At 41.7% G+C, this 13,240-nt stretch overlaps 1 long non-coding RNA gene across 1 annotated transcript; it reads right to left on the bottom strand.

Annotated features, from left to right (window-relative positions):
* Positions 1-2,984: 2,984 nt before the first annotated feature.
* On the bottom strand, positions 2,985-12,906 carry LOC128412390 (uncharacterized). The gene is made up of 2 exons (XR_008330081.1): positions 12,825-12,906; positions 2,985-3,719 (listed from the first exon to the last, which is right to left on the bottom strand). It is a non-coding gene; the product is annotated as an uncharacterized LOC128412390 (long non-coding RNA).
* Between the last annotated feature and the right edge of the window lie 334 nt (positions 12,907-13,240).

Below are 13,240 nucleotides of genomic sequence, written 5' to 3'. Positions count from 1 at the left end.
AAGTCTTGGAGCATGTGACACATTCTCCTTTTGTATCTCTATCTGGGGGTAAAATATACATACGGGCAAAGTTGCCTGTTTTGTCTATCGGGTGGCTATTAAAAAAACAAAAGCCCACACAACATCTACTTTTACAAGATAGATCTGAGAGGGTTCTTGTCCCTGTTCCTGTTCTTTAGACATTTATTTTAAAGCAATTAGATATTACAACTAAATCCATTTTTAAAAAAATTAAGGCACTGATCCTAAACATATCAATATAGATGTACATCTAATTGAAATCAGTTTATCTACCTTCTGAGTAAATACATTTACAATCAGAAATTTTGAGAGCAGATTATTATAATTTACTGTTTATACTGTCCTGCTCTATTTGGGACAGTTCCATGTGCTTTATAATTGCAGTGGCTTTATTTCTTTTTATAATTGTATATTTTATTGCTGTAACCCGCCCTGGGACTTTATGGTGAAGGGATGGGTAAAGAAATTTTATAAATTAGTGTACAAACACAGTGAAGCTTCTGTTTTGGGAGGTTCAAGTAAATTACGGCTTGCCCCATTCAGTATCTGGTTTGCCATTTCTTTTGTCTCCTGCTTCTGACTCTATCTATGCTTATCCTACCCATAAAGATTGTTCTTTGGCATTTTTCAAGAACCATTTCTGTTTAGCTGTATCCTAGATGTGTACGTGAATATTATGTCTTACTAGTTATGTGTGTTCATGCATTTGTGTGCTATAGCAAACTATTCTAGTAATTATTGAGCTGAAAGATCCTTGCCTTGGCCTAACATCCTGATCTTTCAAAATATGACAAGAAATAATTGTACAAATAGAGTTGCTCAGAAGATGTGTTCTTTTGCTTTCATCTTGCAAAGGTCACTAGCTCATCCATCAAAATATTGGTTATAATTTCAATCTCTCTGTTCTATTTTCATCTCTTTTGCCTCCCCTGCCATATTGTATAGACACTAGCTGTAGGTTAATACAAATGATGCTAACAGCTCTTCACTTCTAGTACTTCATAACATCAGACACCTATTCCTTCGAGGCAGCTGGCTGTAAGCAGTCTTTCTTATGAACTGCTTCTTTCATCCTTGGTGCTTTTTCCATCCCATGGATTTAAGTGGACTCATGCATAAGTAACTGGGCAAAGAATGCAGAAGTCCTTGTATTCCTAGTAGGTTGCTGTTATGTACTGAGTTGAATAGCATCCAAAATGCAGCAGTCTGATTGGTCCTAGAACAATGCAGCAGTATAATTGGTCCGCAGGAGCCACCCAATCCAGCTCCAGGTGGAAGTGAATCTGCAACCTGATTCGCCTACAGGAGAATCCCAGAATTAACAAATCACGTGCGGCCCATTGTGTAAATAATGTATATAGAGCAGATATTTTGGGGAAACTTTCATTCCTCACTACTATAAGCTGAATAAAGAGCATGAAATCCACACTCGACTCTGAGTATATTTCAATTGCATAGAAAGGTATGCATGTTCTCCTTGTTTGGAAAACTGGCATTTTAAATTTATCCAGTTTCATTTTGGCCACATTTTTTTATTTCAACATCCCAGGAACCTTATGAGAGCACTCCATTACCCAAACCAAGGGTGGGCAATGTTTTGGCATTTGAAAACCACTTTCTCTCAGGGATAATCTGTCAGAGGGTGCACACCAGTGGTGGGCAGGACTATGACTTTTCTTTCCTAAATTAGACTGTTGAAATGAAGAAAGCTAGTTTTGAGCAAAAGGACTGTGACCTCAATTCAGTTCTGGTACTTAAAACAGATTCGTACCATGTGCTTGGAGGCACCCTGTTCTTTCCCCTAAACTTTAATTCTTTTGCACCAGGCTCTGGTTAGTTGATTGTGGGCTTCCAATGAAAAGCAAAGTAGGTCTGGCCACTCTAAAGTCTGTGCACTCCTGTACAAGACTGACAGCAGTCTGCCTTGTGACAGAATAGAGCCAGAGCCACAACAGGAACAGATTCCTTTAGCACATGAGTTGTTTGTGCTCCAGAAGGGTTTATTTCCTTCTCTGACCCAGTTAAGCTTATGGTTTTAATGGGATTACCACAAAATGGGAGGGAAATAACCTTCAAATCTCTCATTTTGCCATTCTAAATTTAATTTGATGGGTGTTAAATCCAGGTTATCCTTGCTCAAAAACACGCCTGGCATAACTGGCTGCTAAAGTTATAGCTGCTACTGAAACCTGCCCAACACAAGGCAAGTATGGAAGTTCCTGCATAAGCAAAACAACTAACAATTTCCAGAAGAACTAAAAGAGTTTCATTAAGGCAAGCGCCAAATTGATGAACAATAAAACAACACGATAAACATACCCATGTAAGAAGGTATACGTGGCCAGAACTTAAGCAGGGGCCTTTCTCCAGGTTCTCCTGCCTAAGGAGATCAGTCAGGTGGTTATTAAGGAGAAGGACTTTTCAGAAATGGTACCCCAGTTGTGGAATATCGTCACCAGAGAGTCTTGTGATCCATATTAGGTCTTATTTGATGCTTCCAGGCATTTAGATAATTGAGGTTTGGTGACCAGTTCCCTGACCAGTTTTGCCACTACCACCTTGTTTTCATCTATCTTGTGTCACTTCGCAATGGTTTTGCTCTGATTTGATGTTGATATGCAGTTTCTGTAAGCAATAGATTGGTTTTGGTTTCGCTATATTTATATTTTATCGATTTTTACTTTTAAAAGGATTGTAAATGGCTCAGGGAACATGGTTAATTGGGCAGTATAGAAATGTTCAAAACAAACAAATAAACAAAATAACCACAGCATGACAAATCAATTAAAAGCTCCTTTACTCAAACACTATTGACCCCGGATGATAAGTAAAAGAAAGAAGACCCAATGAGGCAAACAAGCAAATGAAGAGAAATCACATGCTCGGAGTAGCCAATCAGCTTACAAGTTTAAAAAGTCCTGCAGCCTTGCAGCAGAAAGTAGAGTTTGTGTGGGGGTTTTCCCCCAAAGCTGTCTAGGAGGATTTGCTAAACTTTTGCTTGCCTCTTTCCACCTACATGTGCTTTCATTGACAAGGGTAAGAATGTTCTCTTTTGGTTGGTGTGGAAATGACGCTTTCTCTACTAAAGATGTCTTCAAAAGCTTTCATCACGCTTGCACCTTGCTCTGATTAGTTTAGGCTGAGAAATGTTCACCAGAAGGATGGCAAAGCCTGCTATTTGTTGATTACCCTCACTTTCTAATAACATTTCTCAACAAGCAGTGACTGCCTATGTATGCTGAAAGTCAATAGCTTGCCGAAAGTTAATGAGAATTTGGTCTCCATTTAAAATGTCAGCCCCACTGGGGATCCACTATAAAAAGTGCACATTGGGGTTAGCACATCTGTTTGCTTCAGCTCCACTTACTAAAGCTTGTACATATGAAATATGTTCTGGGTAAATATTCCAGGAAACAGTTTGCCTAACAGTAAAAAAAAAGAAAAAAAAAGAAGTAACTTTGGAAAATAATGCAAAGACCCCTGGAAGTGAAAAGTAGCAGATGTTTATTGTTGATGCCAGTGTTGCTGGCTGCTGTCAAGATGACACATGAGTGTCTTGCTCCTTCTCCTTCAAAATCAAAATGTATCATTCTGACGATGCATGCATTTGCTCCTAGTCTTGTGACTCTGCCCTGAAAAATCTCCAGTCGCAAAGAAGTATTTGTTGCGACGTTTAGTTGATTGATCGGATCGAAATCCTTGTGGTTGGCTAAAAGGGTGCAATAATTAATCAGAAAATTTTTAATAAAAAATATTTTTGGTACAAGTATTTCAATCTGGAGGTTACAGGCATCCCCTTTAAAAGGGGAAGATAAAGCAATAGAATCACAATCAAATAATCAACAACGTCAAATTAAACATCTACACTGTCTTAAAACTACTGACAGTGATCCCATCATTTAACCATTGGACATATCACCTTCAAACTCAAGAAAAGAACTATGTGAAGAGATATGTTTTCAGATGGTGAAGAAAAGTAAAAAGAGCCAGCACTAACCATACTTCAGAGAGGGGGGCATTCCATGAACCAGGTACCACCACAGAGGAGGCCTTGCACAACTTGCTACAATATGTATCTCCCCTGATAATGAGACAAAGAGAAGGTCCTGCTCAAAAGATTTTAAGGCACAGGTAGGCTGGGAAAGAGGTAACATTCCTCCAATTTTGGGAGTCTGAAGGTACTTAGGGCTTTATCAATAGAACTAGGGCTGTGCATCCTGTCTGGACAAATCCCAGATCCTGAAGTGAATCAGGCCAATCCAGAATTAGTCCAGAGCAGGTTGAAGCAGTCACATATTGACACAGATCAGCTTCAGTCCACCCAGAAGGACCCAGAGCTGTCAAAAGGGGTGATGGTATTAAATGGGTGGTTGGGTACAGGAGCGGAGGAGATGGTGCAGGCAAAGCTCTCCTCCTGAACTCTCTGCTTCTTTCTCCCTCCCCTGCCTCCTGACCCTAGGGATTTATAGTCTCCCCAATTTTAGGCTGGGTTAGGAGTGATCCAGCTGAAATTGGTAGATGAACTGGACCCCAAACCAACTTGGGAGTGCCTTGTTTAAAACCTTGGATTGGACTTGGAATCAAACAGGCAAGCAGTGCAGATCCTTCAGGACCAACTTCACAGAATCCCAATATAGCCAAAAGCAGTTTGCTTTGGGGGAACTTTTGGGATGCATGTCAGGTGTCCCCAAAGGCCTGTTTTTCATGCCTAAAGCATTTGGTTCAGTCTATCAAAGATGGACTGGTTTTCCCAGTAGTGATGTATGGAAGTGAGAGCTGGACCATGAAGAAGGCTGATCGCAGAAGAATTGATGCTTTTGAATTCTGGTGCTGGAGGAGACTCTTGAGAGTCCCATGGACTGCAAGAAGATCAAACGTATCCATTCTTAAGGAAATCAGCCCTGAGTGCTCACTGGAAGGACAGATCTTGAAGTTGAGGCTCCAGTACTTTGGCCACCTCATGAGAAGAGAAAACTCCCTGGAAAAGACCCTGATGTTGGGAAAGATGGAGGGCACAAGGAGAAGGGGACGACAGAGGACGAGATGGTTGGACGGTGTTCTCGTAGCTACAAATATGAGCCTGACCAAATTGCGGGAGGCAGTGGAAGAAAGGAGTGCCTGGCGTGCTCTGGTCCATGGGGTCACGAAGAGTCGGACACGACTAAACGACTAAACAACAACAATTAAAGATGGGTTTTCAGAATAGAGGCTCTGTCCTTCCTCATTTTGAGATGGGTACTTTTTGTCAGGAGGTCACACACATGAGTAGGAACCTGGCAGAGACACATGCACGACTGGCATGTTCTCTCCCTCCTGGTCAGTCGTTCGGGAGCTTCAAAATCTTTCTCCAGCCCGAACAGCACAGCGACGGATACCAAGAGGCATCAGCACACTTTAGGATCAGCAGAGTGTGTGCAGTCAGCATACAGACTCAGTAGCGCAGCATTTTGGCTCAACTACTTTATTTACACTCGGAGCATTCTAACTCAGATCCTTCCTCATCAGCATCAAACAGCAAAGAGAAAGGACAAAGGACAAAAAGTCCAACATCATGGAAATACAGTAATACAAACATCCTGTCTGCATCACTTCCCACAATGTGGAATGAAAACATACACCGTCATGTGCTAAAAACAATCCCATGACTGCAAGCACGGGAAAAGAACCCTAACTTGCTGCAATATACCGTATTTTTCGATCTATAAGACGTATCAGACCACAAGACGCACCTAGTTTTTGGAGGAGGAAAACAAGAAAAAAAATATTCTGAATCCCAGAAGCCAGAACAGCAAGAGGGATCACTGCGCAGTGAAAGCAGCAATCCCTCTTGCTGTTCTGGCTTCTGTGATAGCTGCGCAGCCTGCATTCACTCCATAAGACGCACACACATTTCCCCTTACTTTTTAGGAGGGAAAAAGTGAGTCTTATAGAGCAAAAAATACGGTATATCTCCCCTGATAATGGGACAAAGAGAAGGTCCTGCTCGAAAGATTTTAAGGCACAAGTAGGCTTTAGGCATGAAAAAACAGGCCTTTGGGGACACCTGAAATACATCCCGAAAGATCCCCCAAAGCAAACTGCTTTTGTACACTTCATTGCTGCTCAGTGCTAGTCAGCTGTAGTTTCAGTGCCCTTTTTTACCATTGGTGTCAGGGACCGTGCTGAAGAGGGCTGCACTGAGGAGAAATGGTGGGAGCCTCCCCCTCTCCCTGCTCCTGATTTGGATTCTGAATCTTCCCAGGAGCAGGAGGACAGCATAGATTTGGAACAGTGGTTTGCAGAGGGACATAGTTCAGAAGGCAGAAGCTGGGAAATGCTGGATGGGGAACAGCTAGGAGAAGAAACACTGGGAGAGAGAGTGTTTTTAACAGATTCACTGTCTCTGGAAAGCATTCCTCCGCTCGGCCCAAGGTCAAGAAGAGCTAAGAAGGTGGCAGAACAGAAAGCACTCAAAGCACAGAGGGTACGAGCTCAGATTATAAGACATAGGAGTGACATGAATTTATAGGGACGTAAGGGGGTGTAATCCTTAATTGGGAGCACCACCATTTCTAGGAGATGGGTTCTTTGTTCTTTTACTGCGATTAACAGGTAAGAAGACTCCTTTTCCTTTGCTCTGCTTATCTATTGCCATGGGGGGGAGGAAGCTGATTCCCTGAAGCCTTACAATTGGTTTGCCAAATAATAGTGATGCCAAATAACAATTATGGGGCTCAACACAAGCCCCTCCGCACCCTGAAAGACAGGACAAATGGTTTAGCCCCATCTCTCCCCCCCCCATTATCCCCATCCACCACCATGTTCATCTGCCATGCTCCCCCAATGACTGCATGCTCAGTAGGGCGATTCATAAATTATTATTTTTTGAAAATGCCTGCTCCAAAGGTCTTATCTTACTACACTAGAGATTATATAGCTATATCTGAAATTTCATGCATATCAGTTAATATATTGACCCTGTGCCACCGAATTGAAATGTCAGCCTTCACAACATAGGAAAATGGGCAACGTAATAGCTATTTTCGTGGAGGAGGGTCAAGATATTAACTGATATGCATGAAATTTCAGATATAGCTATATAATCCCTAGTGTGGTAAGATAAGACCTTTGGAGCAGGCATTTTTTTTTAAAAAAAGTTTTTTTATGAACCGCCCTAATGTTCAATGGACATTGGAACTCCACCTTGCACTGAGAAGCTCAGCTTCCGTACACTTTCTGATGCCTGTCAGATTAATGTGGCAACAGCGGCCACACATAGCCTCTGTGCTTTCTTTCCAAGCAAGAGTTCATGAAAACCCCCTGCTTGTCACAAAGGCACTCAGGATTGGGTAAATGGAAACATCCCTGAAAGGAAATGAAGCCAATTCAGAGTGGTAAAGGTAAAGGGACACCTGCCCATTAGGTCCAGTTGTGACCGACTCTGGGGTTGCGGCGCTCATCTCGCTTTACTGGCCGAGGGAGCCGGCGTACAGCTTCCGGGTCATGTGGCCAGCATGACTAAGCCACTTCTGGCGAACCAGAGCATCACACGGAAACGCCGTTTACCTTCTCGCCGGAGCGGTACCTATTTATCTACTTGCACTTTGACATGCTTTCGAACTGCTAGGTTGGCAGGAGGAGGGACCGAGCAACGGGAGCTCACCCCGTCGCAGGGATTCGAACTGCCAACCTTCTGATCGGCAAGTCCTGGGCTCTGTGGTTTAACCCACAGTGCCACCCGTGTCCCAGTTCAAAGTGAGGGTGTTTCTATTAATAAAACACTGCGATGGATATTTTAAAAATCCAGGTTCTTCCAGACTGCTTCAACAATACATATTAAAATCAAGCCTATTTTAAGCATAGGAATTCTTGCTTCAATTTCTATAGAACTGGTGGCTTTTTCGTGAGAGAAAAATGGAAATGCAATTATAGAAACATAACAAGCTAATATGAAATGAAGAGTGAAATTGCCATGAAAAAAGAAGACAGGTATGTCAAGGAGATGCTGACATTTACTTTTGCATTGGAACAAATCGACATCATCCCTAAAAAAACAGAACACGGACAAAGCGTAGCAGGTTAATAATAGATACATAACATAAGGTAAGATCTTTCATTACCTCACATAAGAGAGTACATAAAATACACGTAATTGCAACGGTAAAAGGGGTTTTTGTTTGTTTGCTTCCAGTGGGCAGGAATCTGTTTTCTTAAAACATAACTGAAGAATTAATATTATGTATACAAAGCATATGACAAAGCATATGTGTCCATATTCAGTTTTCATGGAACAAAGATTATAACGGAACTATATACTACTGTTCCCTAAACTAGGCACACTACAGAAGACCATTATTTGACCAAGTAAAATTTGAAATGCATTTCAATATTATGTTCAAACCGATATGTTATTTCTCCATCAGCTCTCAGATAGATAAGCAGGCATCCTCGCAACTGCAGGGCAGACCAAATTTTCCTCTTGGCACCTCACTTTTTCCCTTTCTGATCAGGCAGGGCTGAAGAATAGGAGATGCCAGTTTTGCTTGCTGGATCTGGGCCAAATTAGAAGTTTGTGGGGATTATAATAAGCCTCCTCTTCCTGGAGGTGAACATTAGGAGGCCTGAATTTTTTCTCTGGCTTGGTTTAAAAGCCAAGCGAAAGAATAATTTCTGATTTAGTCACAACACCCTGAGAGCTTCCCTCCACTCCACCTGCTGGGCACTAATAATAATAATAATAATAATAATAATAATAATAATAATAAGTATTTATACCCCGCCCTCCCTGGCCAGAGCTGGGCTCAGGGTGACTAACACCAGTAAAATTACAGTAAAAACATAATTGGGGGTTTTTTACAGGTTAAAATGCAATTTAAAATGCAGCCTCATTTTAAAAGTAGCCCATAGATCAAAACCATAAGGGGAGGGAAACATAGGGGTCAAACAGACAGGCCAGGCAGAACAGCTCTGTCTTGCAGGCCCTGCGGAAAGATGCCAAGTCCCGCTGGGCCCTAGTCTCTTGTGACAGAGCGTTCCACCAAGTCGGGGCCACTACTGAAAAGGCCCTGGCCCTAGTTGAGACCCAGACACTCTCATTCTTTTCTTTACATGGTACTTGTCAGGCAACTAGCAATAGTAGGGGCAAAAAGAAGAGAATGTGAGAGGTCATTTCTCTAGGTAGACCCTCAGAAAGCATAGTTTTTCCAAGGGCTACTAGAGTGTCACAAGAACTACTCACACCTCTTGACCAAGCAGCTGCAGAAGGGAGGGACCTCCATAATTTCCTATCCATGGGACAGGACCACTGTGGCTACTGCTAACTTGACTTAGCAAGTCTTGTTTTATAGGGAAGTGGGGGTTGAGGATGGGGCCCAAATTCAGATGAAAAATAAATTGATCTGTCCCCTGCTTGTGGGGAGATAACTTGTCTTGTTTTTACACCAATCTGTCACAAGTTAGTATTGGACCCTCTCTCTAGACAGAGCTTTCTAAATTCCTAATGCATTTGGTTCCAGTTCATAAACTGGGTTGTCATTGCTGCTGCTGCTGCTGTGTTGTTGTTGTTGTTGTGATGCATTTGTGATGCATTTTATTGTTGTGACTCATCTGACAAAGGGTGTAATGTAAGTTTTATAAAAGAAACAAAGTGCACAGATGAAATTCGGAACATGAAAAATATGGGATAAATTGAGATGCAGCAAAATGTGAAAGCATGTTTATTAGTGATAAAAGGAAAGACTGTGGTGGAATCTACACACATATAAAAAACGCTGTGAAAATCCTTTTTTTTAAATTAAAAAAACAATTTAAAAATACATTTAATTTTCCATATATTGGCCATCACCATCTAGAGTCACATTGTATGTTGCACTTAAAACACACTTAAAACATTTTATTTGCAGCTGTATAGCCGAGTCCTGTATTTTATCAGGCCAGCAGTGTTTTTCCATTCCTCTACAGTTCGACAGGATTACTCCTGTATTATCACCTGACCTAGTTGAACACCTGATGTTTACTTTCTCATGGGTCATTAATCAAAAAAAAACCTACTTGACAGCATCTGCTGAAACGTTACTACCACGGAGATGTTTACAGATCTAAATTATATCCTTTATTTTGCTCTTTTAACCAAAAGTGACTAATTTCTTAATCTCTGCTTCATAGCATATCTAGGATTGATGGGATATCATATGCCACATGGGGTGTTACAGCCCACCATAGAGAATCGTTTCACTTCCACACCCTTTGGATCCACATGTGTGCCTTAAACCTGTTTATGTTTCAGTGTTCATTTTAAGCTCTGACGAATATTCTGTCCAGTTTGGTTTCTCCGGTTGCCTTGTGTTCAGAGAAAGAGAACAGGACAGAAACACAGCAAACTCACTCTCTCTCGCTCTCTTTTTGTATGTGTGTGTTTTTAATGTGTGTAAGTGAAAGCTGGACCATAAAGAAGGCTGATCGCCGAAGAATTGATGCTTTTGAATTATGGTGCTGGAGGAGACTCTTGAGAGCCCCATGGACTGCAAGAAGATCAAACCTATCCATTCTTAAGGAAATCAGCTCTGAGTGATCACTGGAAGGACAGATCGTGAAGTTGAGGCTCCAGTACTTTGGCCACCTCATGAGAAGAGAAGACTCCCTGGAAAAGACCCTGATGTTGGGAAAGATGGAGGGCATAAGGAGAAGGGGACGACAAAGGACGAGATGGTTGGACAGTGTTCTCAAAGCTACCAGCATGACTTTGACCAAACTGCGGGAGGCAGTAGAAGACAGAAGTGCCTGGCGTGCTCTGGTCCATGAGTTCACGAAGAGTCGGACATGACTAAACGACTAAACAACAACAACAAATAGGTGCCTACACTTCGGCCCTATTCTGTGCAACAGTTTTTCTCCCCTGCACGAAAGACAACCAAGGAAAAATATCCTTAGTATACGCTGGTACAAAAATGTACATTTCCCTCAGGTATTTGTGTAGCATTGTTATTTCATGTAGAGAGCCATGATCCAGCAAAGAAAATCCAGCTGCAGAACTTTTGGCTTTACTCTCGTTGGTTATGGACAGACTATGCTGCTTGAGTAAATGTTCTGTTTTGCTATTCTGTTGCCAGCAATGGAAAAACCTGCATGAACAGACTTTAGGACTGCAGTCCAAGGCTTAGCAACACATTTTGACTATGCTGGCTTTCATCCCTTCCCCCCTCTGTTTCATCACCAGAAAGAAAGTAACTAAATGACAGACCTGTATCTGAGCTTTTTCATTACGTATTGCAGTCACTGATGTAAAGTTGCAATTTCTAAAGGCATAAAAATAAAAATGATGAAAATGCAGATGCATGCATTTCCGCTTGAAATAAAATTTCTTCCATATCTACCTGTCTAACACTGAAGGAGCCCAAGAAAACAAAGAAGAAATTAGTGATGCTCAGATACAGAAGTAACTGGAGAATAATAATTTGGAGAATAACTGGAGAACTGGCACAATTTGCACACACACAGAAAAATGTGAATCCAAAGCTTCTTTGGGCTCCTGCAGAAATCATTAAGTGTGAATAAGAAAACACAGTGTAGCACAAGGCGAGAAAGGAGAGAGAGAGGAGAATGAGAAGAAGAAAATGCAGCGAGCTAACCACTTATTTCTATTAAATGTCCTGACTGTTCATAAAACCTCTATTGCACATTCTCACGTACAGAGCAGGCCTGAACATTTTTAGCTCCCGTTGCCAGTTATATAAAGCCAAATTTATTATTTATTAATTAAATCCACTTCCAACTCTTCCAACAGAAAGAAGCAATTATATATAAGCCCCACTGGCTGTCACTAAGTCGGATGAAACCTGCTTTACTTTAACAATGTAAAAGCACAGGGCCTGATTTTCTCTCTGTGTGTTTCTCTCTCATGTATGAGATGCATCATAATAACTGAATGATATAATTATGGAAGTGAGAGCTGGACCATAAAGAAGGCTGATCGCCGAAGAATTGATGCTTTTGAATTATGGTGCTGGAGGAGACTCTTGAGAGTCCCATGGACTGCAAGAAGATCAAACGCATCCATTCTTAAGGAAATCAGCCCTGAGTGCTCACTGGAAGGACAGATCGTGAAGCTGAGGCTCCAGTACTTTGGCCACCTCATGAGAAGAGAAGACTCCCTGGAGAAGACACTGATGCTGGGAAAGATGGAGGGCACAAGGAGAAGGGGGCGACAGAGGACGAGATGGTTGGATAGTGTTTTCGAGGTTACCAGCATGAGTTTGACCAAACTGCGGGAGGTAGTGGAGGACAGAGGTGCCTGGCGTGCTCTGGTCCATGGGGTCACGAAGAGTCGGACACGACTAAACGACTAAACAACAACAACAACAACAACAAATAATTATAATGATATAAATTTGCATGTAACTTTTTTGGGGGGGACTGGCTATGAAAAAGCAGCTCAGACACAAGCAGGAGCTTTAAACAAAAGGCAGTTCAATACAGACAAAGCTTGATCAAGTTGGAACCACCAAATTCTGTGTATAAATCGATTCAACACTGATTCCTCCTTTGTCTGTACAGCTGAATCATGCATATAAAAAGGAAACTATCCTGATGTTAAATTAGCTCTTCCCTGAAATCCGTTGCCCTTTTGTCTGTGTGTATTGTCGTCTCCTTTCCGATGCATTTAAAAACATTTGAAAATGGTCAACATATCCATTTTCTTCTGGCCAAATTTTATGAAATACCTTCATGTTATCATGTGTCTCCTTGCAGACCCTTTATTATTCTCACAGCTTTCTTTGGCTAAACTCTTATAACAAGTGGGAAGGTAGGGTCTTCTGGGTGATTACCTGCTTGTATGAACCCATTTTCCTTTAGGTGCTTGTAAATTAATTGTTGATAGAGTGCTTTCATATCTTCTTGTTTCTGTGGGCCTGAGACTCTGCCAGGTCTATATATGACCGCAAATATAATAGCAATTGGCTCAGAGGTTATATCAGCTAGAATCCTTGGTCTCATTGCTCCTCTATAGGTACCTCATCTATCAGTTTTCTCTCACACGCTCTATGCAAAAACAAACAGATAGCTCCGGATGGCTCTAACAAAGCCTCCGGCATCATTATTCAAGATGACCCTTCTGAAGACTCCTTCCGGAGTCTCCAGCAGATATTGAACTTACGACCCTTACGTCTCTTGTTTTGCTTCCTGTCTAACAACACTCCCATTCGCAGACTCCTCAGACTTATTAGATCAGCTCCAACCTCTT

This window comes from Podarcis raffonei, chromosome 4, assembly GCF_027172205.1.
Source record: "Podarcis raffonei isolate rPodRaf1 chromosome 4, rPodRaf1.pri, whole genome shotgun sequence".
Lineage (NCBI taxonomy): Eukaryota > Metazoa > Chordata > Lepidosauria > Squamata > Lacertidae > Podarcis > Podarcis raffonei.
The sequence above is the reverse complement of the archived record's forward strand: the minus strand, read 5'-3'. Positions and strand labels throughout refer to the sequence as shown.